The sequence below is a fragment of the Erinaceus europaeus genome, chromosome 1, assembly GCF_950295315.1.
Source record: "Erinaceus europaeus chromosome 1, mEriEur2.1, whole genome shotgun sequence".
NCBI lineage: Eukaryota > Metazoa > Chordata > Mammalia > Eulipotyphla > Erinaceidae > Erinaceus > Erinaceus europaeus.
In genome coordinates this window covers 96,936,078-96,953,853 of record NC_080162.1, presented here as the reverse complement: position 1 = coordinate 96,953,853, position 17,776 = coordinate 96,936,078, and the positions used below count along the sequence as shown (strand labels likewise).

At 44.0% G+C, this 17,776-nt stretch overlaps 1 protein-coding gene across 6 annotated transcripts in view; it reads right to left on the bottom strand.

Moving 5' to 3' along the window:
* The window catches only part of C1H10orf71 (chromosome 1 C10orf71 homolog), a 67,755-nt gene that overhangs the window by 22,348 nt on the left and 27,631 nt on the right, over window positions 1-17,776 (bottom strand). The window contains exons 1-2 of one of the 6 annotated variants that reach the window (XM_060191496.1): window positions 7,830-8,126; window positions 3,380-3,447 (exon numbers count right to left, since the gene is read on the bottom strand). The exons of 2 other annotated variants lie outside the window; for them this stretch is intronic. The gene's annotated coding sequence lies outside the window, so the exon portion shown is untranslated. Of the gene's footprint in view, window positions 1-3,379; window positions 3,448-7,829; window positions 8,127-13,865; window positions 13,885-17,776 lie in introns of those variants that run through there. 3 more of the 6 variants (XM_060191501.1, XM_060191509.1, XM_060191485.1) reach the window with 3 other exon arrangements.

The following is a 17,776-nucleotide window of genomic DNA, read 5'->3' as shown; positions in this document are numbered from 1 at the left end:
AGGTAAGGGCATAGTGCCAAAGGTATCTCAAGTGCCAAACTAAGGGTCAGAGAGATGGGTGACCTCATGCAAGGTCACACAACTAGGTTGTGACAGAGCTGGATTCAGACCCAGGTGTCTATATTCCATGACTCTTTGTCCTATACAATTGAGACAAAAAGGCACTTTGGTGGTAGTGGGGTGTCCCTCTGTCATGATGTCCACACATGATGGAGAAGGGGGGAAATCCTCTTCTATTGCCTATGGCCCTTCTATTCTCCTATTCTTGATCAGTAGCATTGCACATGCAGAGCATCCATTAGACCTAGATGTCCTATAAAGAACATTCTAGAAGCAAACATTTCCCTATCTCTGGACAGGTAGGGAGAGCTGGGAATTCATGATTCTCTTCCACACTTATATGAGTCCTGATGTTACTCCTTGCCCTTCTTCTAACTTTCCACTAGAGACTGAGAAGCAGATGTGAGGTGACTGGGTAGGTGGGTGGCAAACTTCCTTTCTTCAACCGTTGCAACACTAGTGACTGGGGGATCTGCCAAGGAAACAAAGCAAGAGAATGTCTTGCTAGGGGAACGTGGTCATGAAACTAGCCCCCTGTACTCTCACTGAATTCCTCATAGAGGTTTATGGAAGCCAGAAAAAGAATTCAGATGTGGTCACCCAGGTTATCCTTTCAAAATTTGAAAACAACATTCTTCTCTAGTAGTCAAAGTTAGTTATGACTATTGCTCTACTGGATGTGAGAAGTCCAGCTTTTTGGAACATCTTCCACTATGTTTGAGAACAAAGACGGGGGAAACTTTTCCTCCCTTTCTTCACTAAGGCAGTGGCCCCACTCCCCACAGATTGATGCTCACTAGTGAGGTTGGGTATTGAGACCACACCTGGACCACTGCTGCCTTAGCTCCTGAACAGTGGGGGATTGTACCTCTTTCTGAGAGACTATACTTATGAGTCACAGGCTCTTGGATCACTTGAGTTTCATGGTTACTGATGACTATGGTTTGGGCTGTGAATGCCCTGTTCTCGGTCTGACTCTGGGCATGTCATACACATACTATCTTTAGCAAGAGGTGTCTGTCCACAAAGGATAAACAGGCAGAGAGACCTGTACAAGCTGCAGAATCACGAAGATAGAAAAAGAGAAGTTTCTTCTGGAAAATTTTCTGGAAGGCAGGTGGAAGGGAGCTCAGGTTGCCAGTCTGTGCACAGGCAGAGGGTGGTAGAAAGAGTCTGAGGTTTAGACTCAGTTCGGTGATCCCATTTCCTGGCCCAGTGCAACCTCAGCAAGTTACCTCGTCTCTTCAAGCCTGTGTTATTTCATGTGCAGAAAATACCTCCCTTTCTAGGTGGTTGTGAATGATAAAGGTAAAATCTTCCAAGACTAGGGAAGACTTTAGTTTAGAATAGAAGTTAGAGCCACAGGAGGGACTCTTGTATCTACTGCTGCAGTACTAACATTTGGCACGGAGATCACCAAGTGCCTTAGAAGAGCTCCTATAAATTGTGGGGGTGAAGGAACCCTCCTGCACTGTTGGTTGGAATGTAAATTGGTCCAGTCCCTGTTTGAAGAACTTTCAGAAGGCTGGAAATGGACCTACCCTATTACTTGGCAATTCTTTTCCTGGAGCTATACACTAAGAAATTAAACACACCAAAGAGATATGTGTATACCTATGTTCATAGCAGCACAACTTGTAATAGCTAAAACCAGGAAGCAACCCAGATGTCCAGCAACAGATGAGTGGCTGAGAAAATTACAGTATATAAACATTATGGGATATTCCTCAGCTATTAAAAATGATGTATTCACCTTCTTCACCTCATCTTGAATGGAGATTGAAGGAATCATGTTAAGTGAGAGAAGTCAGAAAAAGAAGGGTGAATATGGGATGATCTCACTCATGGACAGAGTTGAGAAATAAGAACAGAAAGGGAAACACAAAGTAGAACTTAGACTGGGTTTGGCTAATTGCTCCAAAGCAAAAGATTCTGGGCATGAGAGGAAGCTTTCAGGTCCTGGTGCATGATGGTGGAAGAGGACCTGAGCTGGGGATGAGAGTGCTTTACAACTTGAAACTTGAGAAATTTTACATGTATATTAACAACTATATTCCTGTCAATCACTAATCTCCCAACTTAAGAAAAAAAAAGAGCTCCTGTGTGAAAATCACACAGTAGGTGCCCACTAATTGTGGAGTCACAGCTTTTCTAATCTCCGTATGGAGAGATTATAATATGGTAGGAAGGATATGAAAACCAAACCCCTTTGAGTGCAGTTCTTGATTATACTAGTTTCTAAGTACAAATGATGTCATCCCTTTGGCTTCCTCATCTACCCCATCTCACTGGATACTTGTGAGAACTCAATGAATCTGTGTTTGTGAGGGGACTGTCATCTACTAAATATCAATAAATGTGGCCACCATCCCTACCACACATCTGGCCTAACACATGGTTGGGTTTAATGAGGTACGCTAGGATAATTTGCCTTTTGCCAATGTGTATAAGAGGAAACTGTGAAAGCAGCTGATGAGAGTTCCCAGAGGGCTCCTTGTCCTTGAACCACCTCCCACACTTGCCCTGCGCCTCAGCCAGCTTCTCACTGAGGTTTGTTGTTGGAATAGATCCTGCTGACCAGAACATTTTAGTGATGGCTCATAGTGATGGCTCACTATGAGGCCACCCCATCATCTGGGGTCCTAGTTAGGGAGTCCTGGGATTCCCACATAGATGGGTCTAGACCTCTAACAGATGTCTCTCTACCACTGTGGTCATCTCCACCAGGAACAGCATCGTGGACCCTCTTGTAGGCCTCTACAGGACCTTGCCCTAAATGTGGAACAAAAATGATAGGGACTGCCCCACTCTTTGAAGAGAGGCTGGGTCAACACACTCTTCCACTTGAGGCAGACAGGTCCTGAAATGAGTGCAGCCTAGAATGTTCCTAGCTATGATCAGAGAATGTGAGCTCAGGCTTACAGGGATGCAGAGGTTACAAAGGTTTCTGTGCTGAATATGGGCCCCAGATCAGATCAATGAGGTTAACAGTTAACAGTATTTATATACTCCCCCTATATTTGGGAGCTACTCTCTTCCCTGATCCAGCTTTTTGGTCCTATTCCCAACTCTGACACCATCTCCCTAGACAATACAGTTAGCCCACTTGCATGTTGGTTGTCAGGCTCAGGCAAAACTTATCAAAGTCATGGGTGCCTTGGAATATATATAAAATAGACCTAGCTTCTGCCAAAATGATGATCCCACATCTCATTTGCTATATTCTTACCTATAGGTTCCTGATTATTTAACAGTCTGTTCTGCTTTATATCTTAATGCTTTTCAGTCACCAAGTTGCAGACGCTACCATGATACCAACCTGACTTCCCTGGGCAGATGACACCACCAATGTGTCCTGGAACCCCACTTCTCCAGAGCCCTTCTTCACTAGGGAAAAATAGAAATAGGATGGGGGTATTGATTAACCTGCCAATGCCCAAGTCCAGTGGAGGAGCAATTATAGAAGCCAGACCTTCCACCTTCTGTACCCCATAATGATCCTGGGTCTATGCTCCCAGAGGGATAAATCATAGGAAAGCTTCCAATGGAGGATATGAGGTATAGAAGTCTTGGTGGTGGGAATTGTGTGAAATTGTACCCCTTTTATCCTAGGATGTTATCAATTGTTATTAAATCAATAATAACAATAACAATGGATCTTGCTGATCAGTTGCAGCATTGAGATTGCATAGTATTCCCCTTGAGCTACATGTGTTCAACTCCTAGCCAAGCACCTGAGACGACATGTGGAAAGCTGGCCTGCTCAGTGACAGTGCCTCTGAGGTTTTAAATCCACCCTCTCCTACCCTTCTTTGGAAAGGTCTGGTGGGGCAGAGTAGCAGGCTGTCCTGACTGACACTAGGGTTCTCTGGGACACCATGACACTTCTCCTAAAGGGTGAACATATGTGGCTGGGAATATCCCTTTTCCTCTGAGGTCAGACTCTCTACCCCCAAGTGCTAAAGGTGTTCAGATCTATGGCCCTCTGATACAAAAGTGGAGGTAACAGCGATGTGAGAATATCCTGTGATTTTAGGAGTGGGTTCTGTTCTCAGTGGACATTAACCAACTTAACACTCTGGGGTTTTTCTCCACTGACTTCTGGAAGGAAAGATCCAAGTTGGAGGTTATGCCCTAAGGAGAAAAACTGAGCGATAAGGCAGTTAAACAGAGAAAACCACTCCTGTATTTCTGTTATTTATCTGGTGCTTGTTCATTAGATTCATGAGAGATTTTTTGAGATGAAGTCCCCATTGCTAGAAGCCAAAACTGTTAGAATGTCCAGCAAATTGGAATGTCTTAGCAAGGCTCAGGGGCTTGCAGAGATGGGCCGAGATGGCCCATAAATCCTCTTGGGGAGAGCACTGAATCTCTGAAGTGCTAAATAGGCAGAAACTTGGTTGAATGTTGTGAGTTCTAGGTCTAGGGGGGTATTTGGGAAAAGATATGGGCTTTGGACTCAGGTCCTATAAGGTTTATCTCAGTCCCTCATGAGGTGTGCTTCCTGGGGCAAGATATTTAAATTCTCTAAGCCACAGTGCCTGCTTCTGGGAGTGGCCTCCTAAATATCTATCATGTTAAAATAACTCAAGGATGAAGTCAATCTCTCTAAGCACATTGCATCCAAAGAATCACAGCTGATGATACCTACCATGGTAACAGTGGACACCCCAACAGTGAGAAATGGCTCTGAGTTCTCCCCAGTGGGTCTGAGTTTAGACCCCTTGAAGTCTATGTCTATGGCCTTCAGACCTGATTTGTCTCAGAGTAGGTTGGGCAGGACAGGCTTGGTTATGGACTGGTGGTACTGTGGGACACCTGCATGCCCTGGGACAGGGCACTCAAAAGGTATCTCTGGGCTGGCCCAGCACTGCAGGCCAGGCTCTGAACAAAGGCTTAAAACCAGCCTCTAGGTTGGACAAGGAGTGGAAGAAGCACTGCAGATGTCAAGCAAATCTCAGTGCCATCTTCCCCACTTATCACCATTCAGCTTCATATGGGAGATGGTCCTACACAGTCCACACCCTCCCTATAAGAGGCCTCATAGAGAAATATGGGCATACAGAGGCCAGGGAACAGTACTGGGGTGCAGAGACCCCTAGGAGGTAGGGTCATCTTGAATGTTTCGGGGTCCCTTCTGCTCAGGTCTGTGCTTATCTTACCCTAGTGCTGTGCTTATCTCATGCCGGCTGAAGTCTCCCAGGTGGTCCCAGCAGAGCAAGGACTCTAGAAAGGCCTTCACCCTACTTTTATCTGCATGGCCTAGAAGGGTCTGCCATCCCTTCATGCTACTAAAAGGAGGTCTCTCAAGTTCCAGGGAGAAAGCCACTGGTGGCTGATAGGCTCTTTGATACTTCCTGCTATTATAGTCCCAAGAACTCCACCCCTGCCTTCATGCCAGGAAGAACAACAGCTGCAGGCTCAGAAGAAACTACACTTCACACCAAGCGGCTTCAGTCTTCCCCTGAGAACTGAAGTCAGCTTGGAGCCCGCTTTGCTTCCACCTTGACACAGGAGGCCTTATGGGATTCATACTTGCAGCTTTCTCTAAAGAGTACCCCAGAATGACACTGATGACATTCACTGAGGGATGAGGGGGCACAACTCATTAGTGCTCTACAAGATCCATTTTGGGGTCTTGATCCATGTGCCTTGACTAATCTCTTGTCTTCTCCCCTCCACTCACTCCCACCAACTCATGTCATGCAACTCCTGGAAACCAAGTAGAAGTCAAGAGGTATTTTGAACTTTCCCAACTAACTATAAATCCTATGTAAGCCTGGCTTATAGGGCTATAAAATTTCCTGGGCTTGGTTAAGTGAAGTTTATATCCTCAAGTGAAAATAAAACCTACTGTAGTTGACTTTTTTTTTTTTTTTTAACTCATTGCTTCTCTGTAATAGCCTGGACAGCAGGAATAAAATCCCAAGAGAGACAACAAGGAAGATGGTCCAGCTCTGACTCCACCAGTCACAAGTTTTAGTTTTTGAGATTTCTGCCATTGGTTAGAGGAATTGGGATATTTTCTAGACCTGGGCTTTGCCCTCTTTTGTAAGGGTCTCCAGGGCTTTGTAAGGGTCAGAAGCAAAGATTCAGAAAGTGCCAACACACTTGCCTGCATCCTGATGAAAACAGATAGGGGCAGATGCATACTTTCTCCAAGGAATTATGACCCTTTCCAGCATTCCTGTCTCCTACACACAGCTCTGCCTCTCAGAATGCAGGGGGGTCTTAGTTCTTGTCTCCAGGATCCAGCATCTGACAAGCGCCCTTTACTCCAAGCAGGATCCCATCAAGCCTCTGGGCTCCACAGAATAAGCACAATCATTATCCTGCTGAGGACCCAGGGGCAAACACATGCTGGACTTGAGTCACCCAGAGATGCCTATTTTTAAACCACCCCGATAAGCATAATCTGCCCTGCTCAGCTCAAGCCATACTCCATGGCAAAACTAGCTCTCCCAGTGACAAACTGAACATTTCCTGTACTAGCTAGACTTTAAAAAGGAGTGGCAAGGGCCTCAGAAGTGGCTGCTGGTTTTGAAGGGTTCAGCTCACAGATGGATTAAACAATTAGAGCTTATACTCTCCCTCTCTCTCTCTCTCTGTTCTAAATTGGCACACCTCAAGGTGTTTTCACCTACAAGGGTCAGAAAACTTTCTGACACACAGCAAGGGCTCCATAGTAAATGTTTTTGTTTTTCTCTTGCCGGTCATATGACTCCTGCTGTCCTAGTGTGAAAGTAGAGACAATATGGAAGTGAATGAGTGAGTGTGGCTATGTGCCAATAAAACTTTATCTTCAAAGCCAGGTTCTCAACTCACAGTGGTGGCTAGTGCCACTATTATAAAGAAATATAAGTGCTGGAAAATTAGACCTCACTTTTCACAAACATTTGCTTAATCTATTCTATGATTCTTGTACTTATTTTTCATCAAACCACTGCTCAGCTCTAGCCATCGATGGTGCCAGGGATTGAATTTGGGCTTTCTCACATCCAAGTCCTTTGTACTAAAGCTATACTATCTCTCCAGCCCTTTGAACTTTGAACTTAGTTTTTTAGACATTGCTTCAAATATACTTTATAAATCCTCCTAACACACACACTCATCCTGATAAGGACAATTTGATTAGTCGTCTTGAAAAAGAACATCCGCTACCTAACTATAAAGCAAAGTGGCCCATATTTTCTAGAGCAGTTTTAGGTAGACAACAAAACCAAGCAATTGAGAGAAAGTACAAAATATATATATGACTTCAAGATTGGCTTGCTGCTCTGTGGGGGGAGGGGGCCTGGGATGCCCAGGGACTGGGAGAATTCAGCCTGTGGGACGCTGGGTGGAGAACACACATTCTCTCAAACCCCACAGGCCAGGCTGTTCCAATAGTCAATTGTTCCCTTTAAGACTCCTGGTGGAGGAACCTGCCAGGTCTTACACTGAGGCACACAAGAACCTGTAGGACCTGGGGACACCCTTTTTAGTAACATCCACAGCCATGTGGGAGCAGACAGACAGATGAACTAAAGGCCATAGTCACGCACAGAGAATGGAATAACCCTCATTGTCCACACAGCCGTCCACCATCTGTGGCACACTGGGAAGCTTATCCCCCAATGTGCTCCTGGCCACTCACACCTCTTACAAGATGTAAGTACACAACTCCATCCCAGCATTGCCAACCCAGAGCAAATATACCCGTTGCAGGGGGCTTGAGCCTTCCTGCTTATGCTAAGAAACCAGACAAGTGCCCTCATCATACCTTCCACTTGTCAAGTGTCTCTGCTGCTTGCTGTTTGTTCTTTCAGGCCTCTCCTGACTCTTCCAGCAGCCTGGTTCTGCCCAGCAGTTAAAACTTTCCACCTTAGCAGGGCTGTCAGATGAGAGATGGCATGATCCAACACTCAAAATGCTTATCTTTCATAAACCTGATGACCTGAGGGAAGTCAGTGAGCAGGAACCAGCTGGACCAGGCAAGTTCATGAAGCGTACCTAAGTAGAGACCCAGCCAGGGGGAAACCAAATGGTGTTCTTGGTGGGGAAGCGGCAAACAGTCCACCCTACAAGACACCCGTGTGGTGTCAAGTAACAGTCAGATTAAACAAACAGCCTCAGCAGCTATTTTTACATCCAGATCGGCCACGGGTAATAGATAACTTGGGGAGTGAGAAATCGCTGGCCGTTTCACTGGACCTGAAGCCTCCATTCCAGTTTTCATCTGCAATGATTTGTAAAAGTGAATCCACTGCCAAAATTCAAATAAAGGCATCCTAAGGTGTAAAGGAAAATGTTTTTTTAGGGGAACACTTGGAAACACCACCATGTATGTTTTGGAGTTAGCGCCTGGCCTGACTGGTAGCCTGCTGATGTCCCGGGGCAGAAATAGCCCGTTTCATCATCGGCTAGGAGGACCGGAGCCTGCATTCCTCGAGTAAGGAGCCATGATCTGCTGTGCTCTGGGAGCAAAACAACAGACCCTCAGGCCGGGCCAGGCTCAGAGGGAGAGTTGCAGAGGGACATTAGGTAATTAGGGGTAAGGAAATGTGAGTGCCCACTTGGTGAGCCTTGCCATGGCACGGCCAGTTGCTTGCAAGTCCACTTGACAAATATCAGTTTATGTGTCTGGTTTTGCCAAGTGAGAGCTCCCCTCTTTGCCTTTGGGAGGTGAAGGCTTCTCCACAGCCCAGCCAGCCCTGGGCACATACACGCTTCCTCCTTGGCCATTTTCTGTCTTAGTCTGGGCTCATCTGCTCACCAAACAGCATGGAGACAACCCTCCCAACCCTCAGATACTGTCTACCCCATATGCCTTTGCTCACACTGTGCCAGTTCTCATTTGTCCTCCTTTCCCCACCAAGAACACCTTCTCTTAGTTGGCCCTGATTGTTTGATGACCTTGGTTTAATGAATTAATCTGTCACAGGGTTTGGCACAAAAGATTTCTCTCCTTTATTTGTTTTAAATTTTAATTTATTTGTATTTTTATTTTTTGCCTCCAGGATTATTGCTGGGGCTCAGTGCCTGAATCATGAATCCACTACTCCTGGAGGCCATTGTAAAAACACACACACACACACATATATATTTTATTTTCCCTTTTGTTGCCCTTTTTTTTTATTACTGTTGTTGATATCATCGTTGTTGGATAAGACAGAGAGAAATGGAGAGAGAAGGGCAAGAGAGAGGGGGAGAGAAAAATTGACACCTGCAGACCTGCTTCACTGCCTGTGAAGTGACTCCCCTGCAGGTGGGGAGCCAGGGGCTTGAACTGGGATCCTTACACCAGTCCTAGTGCTTCACGTTATGTGCACTTAACCCACTGCGCTACCGCCCGGCCCCCAGCTTTCTTCCTTCCTTCCTTCCTTCCTTCCTTCCTTCCTTCCTTCCTTCCTTCCTTCCTTCTTTCTTTCTTTCTTTCTTTCTTTCTTTCTATTTTTCTTTCCTTCTTTCTTTCTTACTAAGAGCCCTTTCCTACTCTCCCCTTTTCCCTGGGAAAGTAAAGTTTCTAGCTCCCACAAGGTGTCTGGCTCTGTGTTCAAAACCCCAGAGGTCGGCCAGGCAGTGGCACACCTAGTTAAGCACACACAGTAGGAAGCACAAGGACCTGTGCAAAGTTTGAGCTCCCAGCTCCCCACCTTCAGAGAGGATACTCCACAAGTGGTGAAACAGGTCCAAGGGTGTCTTTCTCTCTTCTTCTCTGTCTCCCCCTTCTCTCTAAATTTCTCTATGTCATATTCAATAAAAAATAAATAAAATGATAATAAAAAAGGAAAAAACACCACCAGAAGTAGTGGATTTGTAGTACTGGCACTGAGCCCCAGTGATAGCCCTGGAAGCAAAACAACAACAACAACAAAGCCCAGGGGCTGGGTAAGTAGCACAATGGGTTAAACGCACATGGAGCAAGATGCAAAGTACAAGGACAGCCATAAGGATCCTGGTTCGAGCCCCTAGATCCCCACCTGCAGGGGGGTTGCTTCACAATTGGGGAAGCAGGTCTGCAGGTGTATATCTTTCTCTTCTCTTCTCTGTCTTCCCCTCCTCTCTTAATTTCTCTCTGTCCTATCCAACAACAACAGCCATAACAACAATAACAACAACAACAACAATGAACAACAACAAAAATGGGAAAAATGGCCTCCAGGATCAGTGGATTCATAGTGCAGGAACTGAGCCTCAGTGATAACCCTGGAGGCAAAACAACAAACAAACAAACAAACAAAAGACCTAGAGGTCCATATCACATTCTCTATATCTATTTACACACACACACACACACACACACACACACACACACACACACACACACACACACACCCTCCTTCAGCCTTATGATCTCCTGATCTCCTTATAGTCTCAGTCCCAACATAGGGCCTGGTACCACCTCCAGACATATATATGAAAGAGAGAGAGGGAGAGAATAACAGCACCACTCTGGCATATCCAGTCTTAGAGATGAAAGTTGGGACCTTACACTTGCAAGTCCTATGCCCTATTGGTTTGCTGGTCCAGTCACTTATTATTACTTTAAGATTTATTTATTTATTTACTTATTTAAAAAGAAGGAAAGGCCAGAGTGTTGCTTTGGCATAGGTGGTACAAAAGATTAAGGTTGAGGCCCCACATATGCCAGTCTTGAGCTCTGTCTTCTGAGCTACCACCTCTCTTATCCTGAACCCAGGGATGTCCAGGATCACAATAGTAATAGTCTATGTACTTTGGTTTAAATTGAGTCAGAAAGAATAACCCCACAAATGGTGGATACCCCAAACACCAGGAATATCCAGCTCTACCTTCCCCTAGATATTTCAAAACTTGCCTTTTATTCTGAGACCTTTGGATCTAATTATAGAGACTATGTTCATTGCTTAGCACTCAGATCTGGCCTAGAGAGACCCAAAGGGAACCCCTTGGTTTTACCTAGCCCTCCCACCTTTCTTGCCTGTCAAAATCAGCACTAGTCAAGCTAACAGATGAAAAGAATCAGGTTAAGATAGAATGTATCCAGAGACTTCACGTGTGGAATGACAACCCTTCAGCTTCATTACTCGGGTGAGACCTTTCCTTTAATAGTACACTCTAATTTCATCTCAAGTAGTTCACTTTCCAACAAAGTCCCATAACCTAGATATACACCAGTTTCTGTGAGAGAGAGCTTATGTGCACACGTATCCATAAACTACTGCAAAATATATACCTGAAAGCAGGACTACACTAGAGTTTGCAGTGAGTACCTCCCTAACACTTCCTCTCCACTATTCCAAGCTTGGGATCCATGATTGCTCAACAAATTGTTTGGCTTCATATGTTAACTCTGTTTTCAATCACCAGGTTCCAGATGCCACCAGGATGCTGGCTAGGCTTCCCTGGATTGAAGACTCCACCAATGTGTCCTGGAGCTCAGCTTCCCCAGAGTCACACCCTACTAGGGAAAGAGAGAGGCAGACTGGGGGTATGGACCGACCAGTCAACGCCCATGTTCAGCGGGGAAGCAATTACAGAAGCCAGACCTTCTACCTTCTGCATCCCTCAACGACCCTGGGTCCATGCTCCCAGAGGGATAGAGAATGGGAAAGCTACCAGGGGAGGGGGTGGGTTATAGGGATTGGGTGTTGGGAATTGTGTGGAGTTGTACCCCCCCTACCTTATGCTTTTGTTCACTAATCCTTTCTTAAATTAAAAATTTAAAAGATTAAAAAAAAAAAAAAAAAAAAAAGATATGAACCAGCGTGAAAACAGTAGGACAGAAAGTAGGATTTGGAGTCATGAACACTTTCTAGCAATCTGATATCAGCTAAATTACCCAACTTCTCTATGACTTCCTTTTTTCCATCTTTCAGCTGGGTGAAGTGCCTATGCTCCATGAGATTCAAAACCAGGCTGTTCTTGTCACAGGTACACTTACATATTGCAAAACTCAACTGTGATTTTTTTCTTTTTTTCTTTCTCTCCTTCCTTTCTTCCTTCCTTCCTTCTCCCTCCCCTCTCTCTTTCTTTCTTTCTCTCTTTCTTTTTCTTTGCCTCCAGGGTTATCCATGAGGCTTGGTGCCTGCACTACTGAATCCACTGCTCCTGGAGGCCATTTTTTTCCATTTTGTTGCCTTTGTTGTTATTGTTATTATCATTATTGCTGTTGGATAACACAGAGACAAATTGAGAGAGGAGGGGGAGAGAAAGATAGACACCTGCAGACTTGCTTCACCACTTGCAAAGTGATCCCCTGCAGGTGGGGAGCCAGGGGCTCGAACAGGGATTGTTGAGCTGCTCTTTGCACTTTGTGCCATGTGTGTCTAACCTGCTGTGCCACTGCCCTGGCTCCTTTTTTTTACATTTTTTCTTTTGCCAATGTTTAACTATCTCTACCCACATTTACTTACTATTTTTCTGTAAAGGGAAATTTAAAAAAACTTGCTTAAGAAAAAGCAGATAACATCATGGTAAACAACAATACCTACAGAGTCAATTTGGTGTTCTAGTTCTTTTATTCCCTATTACACACTGAAATAAATACATAGGCAATTCATATGTCCTCCATTGTTGGCTCAAATAATTTTATTCCAGATTTTAGGAAACAGTGTATTGCAGAATCTCATTTTATGGAGGAGTTTGCTTTCAAATGGGAGTACCATGAGCTGAAATGATATAGTAGGACTCCTGATCTTCCTAGTTTGGTTTCCTCCCACTCCTTAGTATACTTCTTTACCAGCTTACTTTAAAAAAAAAAATCACTTTTGTTGCCCTTGTTTTATTGTTGAGGTTATTATTGTTGTTGTTGTTGTTATTGTTGTTGTTGTTGGATAGGGCAGAGAGAAATGGAGAGAGAAGGGAGACAGAGAGGGGGAGAGAAAGATAGACATCTGAAGACCTGCTTCACCACTTGTGAATTGATCCCCCTGCAGATGGGGATCTGGGGGCTTGAACCAGGGTCATTATGCTGGTCCTTGTGCTTTGCGCCACCTGCGCTTAACCCGCTGCAGTACCGCCCAACTCTCTTACCAGCTTACTTTTAATTCTTAACAGGTGGAGATCATGATTTCATGTCTGGCTTAGGACCTTAGAAGCAATGAGGTTTGCTGTGCAACAAGAGCTGAATGATTACTGAGAAAAGACCGTGCAGATGGCCCCGGGAACATTCAGAGGGACAGGGCGGTGACCAGCAGCTTAGTCAAGATGTCAGCAGGAGGGGTCAAGAGAGAACAGTAAGAACCAAACAACAAAGAACAACCAACCAAAATGCCCTTCAACAGATGAATGGAAAAAAAAAAGTTATGGAACATATACTCAATGGAGTGTCACTCAGCAGTAAAAAAAAAAAAAAAAAAAAAAGATGATTTTGTGTCCTTTAGGATAAAGTGGATAGAACTGGAGAAGATTATGCTCGTGAAGCAAGTAAGGAGGTGAAGGACAATTACAGAATGATTTCACTCATATGCCAAAAAGAAATGTCAACCAATATCTAAGACTGTGGGAGAACTGTAGTAGTTATTTATGGGGACACAGACCTTTGGTGATGGGAAGACTGGGAGAAAAAGACTATACTGTAAACCATTACCCAATAAAGCCTTAAAGTTAAAAAGAGAGAGAGAAGGAAAGAGAGAGATATAAGGAAAGGAAGGAAGGAAGGAAGGAAGGAAGGAAGGAAGGAAGAAAAAGGGAGAGAGAAAGAGAACAATGAAACAAAGCTGACCCAGCTAGAGTCTGTTTTAAGAGCAAGAACCTCAGAACTTGGCCTAGGGTCCCATGCACCTAACCTGACCACAGCTGACCACTGTAGACTCCAAAGTCTCCCGGAATGTTCCCCCAACCTTCTCTGTGCCAGGAACTCCAATGTCAGGCATGGATCACTCCCACATACACCACAGCCAGAGAACTCAGCCCCAGCTCCAAACCAAGAGTCCAGGGTCTACATGGCTGGAGCTGGCATCTTTCTGAAGGATGGGTCCAGGCAAAGTGACCACTCACTCCAGCTCAGGAGCTGTGAGCTGCGTGGAAAGAATGTGAATGAAGACACAATTCTAAATGTGGAATCACGGACGCTATGTGAACCAGCTCCCATATCATCCAGAAAAACACCCTGCAGTAGCATAAATAACGCTGTCCTCAGCGCACTAGGCAAACAAACTGGGTCCCATCTGCACTGTGACTGTGCTGGTCTCTGTTCTCAGAAGAATCTGTAGACTGTTGTGGGAGCAGTACATCAGCCTGACTGTGAGGGTGAAGTGGCACCAGTCTTGCCTGGATGTGCTAGATGTTTGCTAACTTAATTCTTCAGTAAATTCACTCTGTTCTACATTTATGTTAGTTAGATAGATATTACCTAAACAGGTAATATCAAATAACCAATTTCTTCAGGCCAATTTCTAGTTTGGGGTATTTAAAATCCTCTTCCCTGCAAATGACAGAAAGAAACTCTCCCAACAATTCCACTCTATGACGTGGGTATACGGGACTGCTTTTCTGGAAGCTCCAGGAACTTTTCTTCACTGGTTCTCTTTAGTTTAGGAACTGCTCTCATAAACATCCCCAGGAGGTTAGTGCATTTCCCATGCTAAACGAACAACAAAAAAACTCATGGCAGCTAACATACAACATCTTTCCTTTGTGCCATGCACCCTTTTGAGTCCTTGTATAAATCAGCCATTGGGGTCACCTGGTTGAGCGCATATGTCACCATGCACAAGGATCTGAGTTCAAGACCCTTGTCCCCACCTGCAGTGGGGAATCTTTACAAGCAGCAAAGTAGAGTTACAGTTATCTTTATCTCTCTTTCCCTTTGTACCTCCCTCTCCCCTCTTAATTTCTCTCCATCTTATCAAAGAAAATAATAATGACAAATAAAAATCAAAATACATTTTATTTAATTTATTTATTAAAAATAAAAAAATATTAGTAGAAAGAGAGAGAAAAATTGAGAGGGGGAGGGAGAGAGACAAAGAGGCACCTGGAGCCCTGCTTCCCTACTCATGAGGATTTCCCCTTGCTGGTGGGGACCAGAGGCTTAAACCTGGGTCCTGGCACAGTATAATGTGTGTGCTTAACCAGGTGCACCACTATCTGGCCCCAAAGTACATTTAAAGAAAGAGAAAGTTTAAAAAATAAAATAACATTACCACTGTGTGCTCTCTTTTAGGGCCTGGTACTGTTTTGTCCTGTCCCTGGGAACTTGTCAGGGAGTAGAGAAATGTGAGATAGGAGCCTGGTATTTCCTGACCATCATGTACCTGGTACTATCTGTTTTCTTTCACTAATTCTCACTGTATCACTTTAGTGATGGTTGTTCATATCCCTTCCTTATAGATGAGGAAACTAAGACTTGTTCTTATTTTAATAGAGGTTATGAATATCAACAACTACCAGAGATACTGAGGTGATAGATGAGGACTTATCCGCCTGCCTATTCAGCCTGAATTCCCTACTTGTAACCTACTCCTCTCTCAGTTAACCACTGCCCCAGTCCAAGGCCAGGGAACATGGCTTCTCTCCACCCACCTGTTATCCTTGCCTCTCCCTGATGAGAGTGCAGAGTCTGGCTAAAGCATCTCCTTAGCTACTGGTTTGATTTGTTATGGGAACTGAGAAGATTCTGCACCTTAGTGTTGGTACAGAGTAAGGATGTCCTTGCTGGTAGCAGGATGGGGGCAGGGAAGTGACTGTAAGAGACGACTTCTGGGCCTTGGGCTCTGCTAGGTGGCTTCTCCACTAGGGGTTCTGCACAATTGGAACCCTCCTTCAGATGGATTTCCTTATAGAACTCTAGGTTCTATACTTTAGTGGAAGGGCATTACATGATAGTGTATAGCCAATGTCTAGCCTAGAGGGAAGGGTTGGATCTCTGAGAAAGCTTTGGCTTGGAAAACAGCCCACACCTAGGAAACTGAAACCTCTTTGCCAGGAGGATGAATGTCACCACCAATGGGGTGGCCATCCTAGCCAGGGGGTTCTCCTTAAGTTCTTTGGGATTATTTGCTTAGGGTTTTACAATGAAAAATCTGGAAGAAAAACAAACCAACCAAAGAAACGAAAAAATGCCAGGGAGTGACACTTGAAGACCTGCTTCACCACTTGTGAAGTGACTCCCTGCATGTGGGGAGCCAGGGGGTTGAACTGGGATCCTTATGCAGGTCCTTGTGCTTCGCGCCACCTGTGTTTAACCCACTGTGCTACCGCCTGACTCCTAAAAAAACAGTTCTTCTAAGAAGGCCCGGCTTCGTTGGGATGCACAGCACAGAAGAGATTGTACTCTGTGATTCAGAATTTGCCTACTTAACATGTTTTTTCACACTTTTCTTTTCAAAAGCCTTTTTTTCCCCATCATGATGAACTTTTATATTGGTAATCATTGGTCTCAAATGAGAGATGAAAAGTACAGATAGATGATACAGATCTCCTCTGTCTTCATAGATATTTGGATGGAGTTTGGACCCATTGTTGCCAAATTTCTCTAATCTCTCTTATCTTCTTTTGCTCCTTCCTTTTTATCTCCTAGTCTTTAGTCCAGTTCCTCCTCAACTTGGCTCTGATTCTCAGCACTTTCCAGAGAGTTTCTCTTAGATGCTCAGTAGTGTTTAAAAATTTCAACAGATTCTTTTCCTCCTCAAAGTCCATCTCTTTTGGATCTCTCAATGACATTACATTTTCCTGGCTTCTATCACTCTCACTGTAGCCTCTTTCAATAATGCTTAGGTATTTTGGATCTTTTTCTCTTATTATCTGATAGTTATTTTCCATTCATATCCAATGTTATCCTATAGTTTTAAAAAAGTTATCTTCTTTTTGATTATTTTGCCTCCAGGGTTATTGCTGGAGCTTTCGTCCTCCAGATGGGGACTGGGGGCTTGAACCTGGGTCCTTGTGCACCATAATTTGTATGTTCAACCTGGTGTACTACTGCCTGGCCTCATGACTCTTTCCTAGTATGAGTTTTGGAGTTTCCAAATATGAGTTCAGCAATGGCTCTACTCTTGATTAACTCTATAGCCTTATGAAATCTGAATTTTTCCTGAAACCACTGCCTATCCCAAGATGCTATTAATGACATGAACACTAGGGAAAACAGGCATTTGACCCAGAATCTCTCTTACTCATTCCTTTTCTCCTTCTTTTTCTAATGTCAAAATAGTAGCTGTCTTCACTCTTATTTATCTCAGGAAAAACAGGTTTATACAGGTTACAAAGATGTTATTTTACAATTTAAAAATATACACTCTTGGGGTTGGGGAAATAGCATAATGGTTATGCAAAGAGACTCTTATGCCTGAGGCTCCGAAGTCCTGGGTTCAATCCCTGCACCACCATAAACCAGAGCTGAGCAGTGCTCTTGTTAAATATACATTCCCAATGTAATCGTAGTGTACTTGCAAAAGCAATGTACTGAAATATGTATTTTAGACAGATTTTTCTTTTATCCATGTGTTAAATTGACATAAAGGAAAATGGTGGTTACTGCTGGAGGGGGGTGGGAGCACAGAATTTTGGTGGTGGGAGTGTTGTATCAATAGAATTATATCTTTATTATCTTATAATATTGTAAGTCACTATTTTGTAAATCACTACTAAATCACTAATAGAAACTATAATTAAAAATAGTAATGATTATCATTTTTACTCAATAGTAAAACATTCTCTTAATGTCCAATATTTTACATATCATGGTTATGAACAATAATACTAATGATCTAAGAATACAGAGTTCTGCTTAGCAGCTAAACATTGTTTA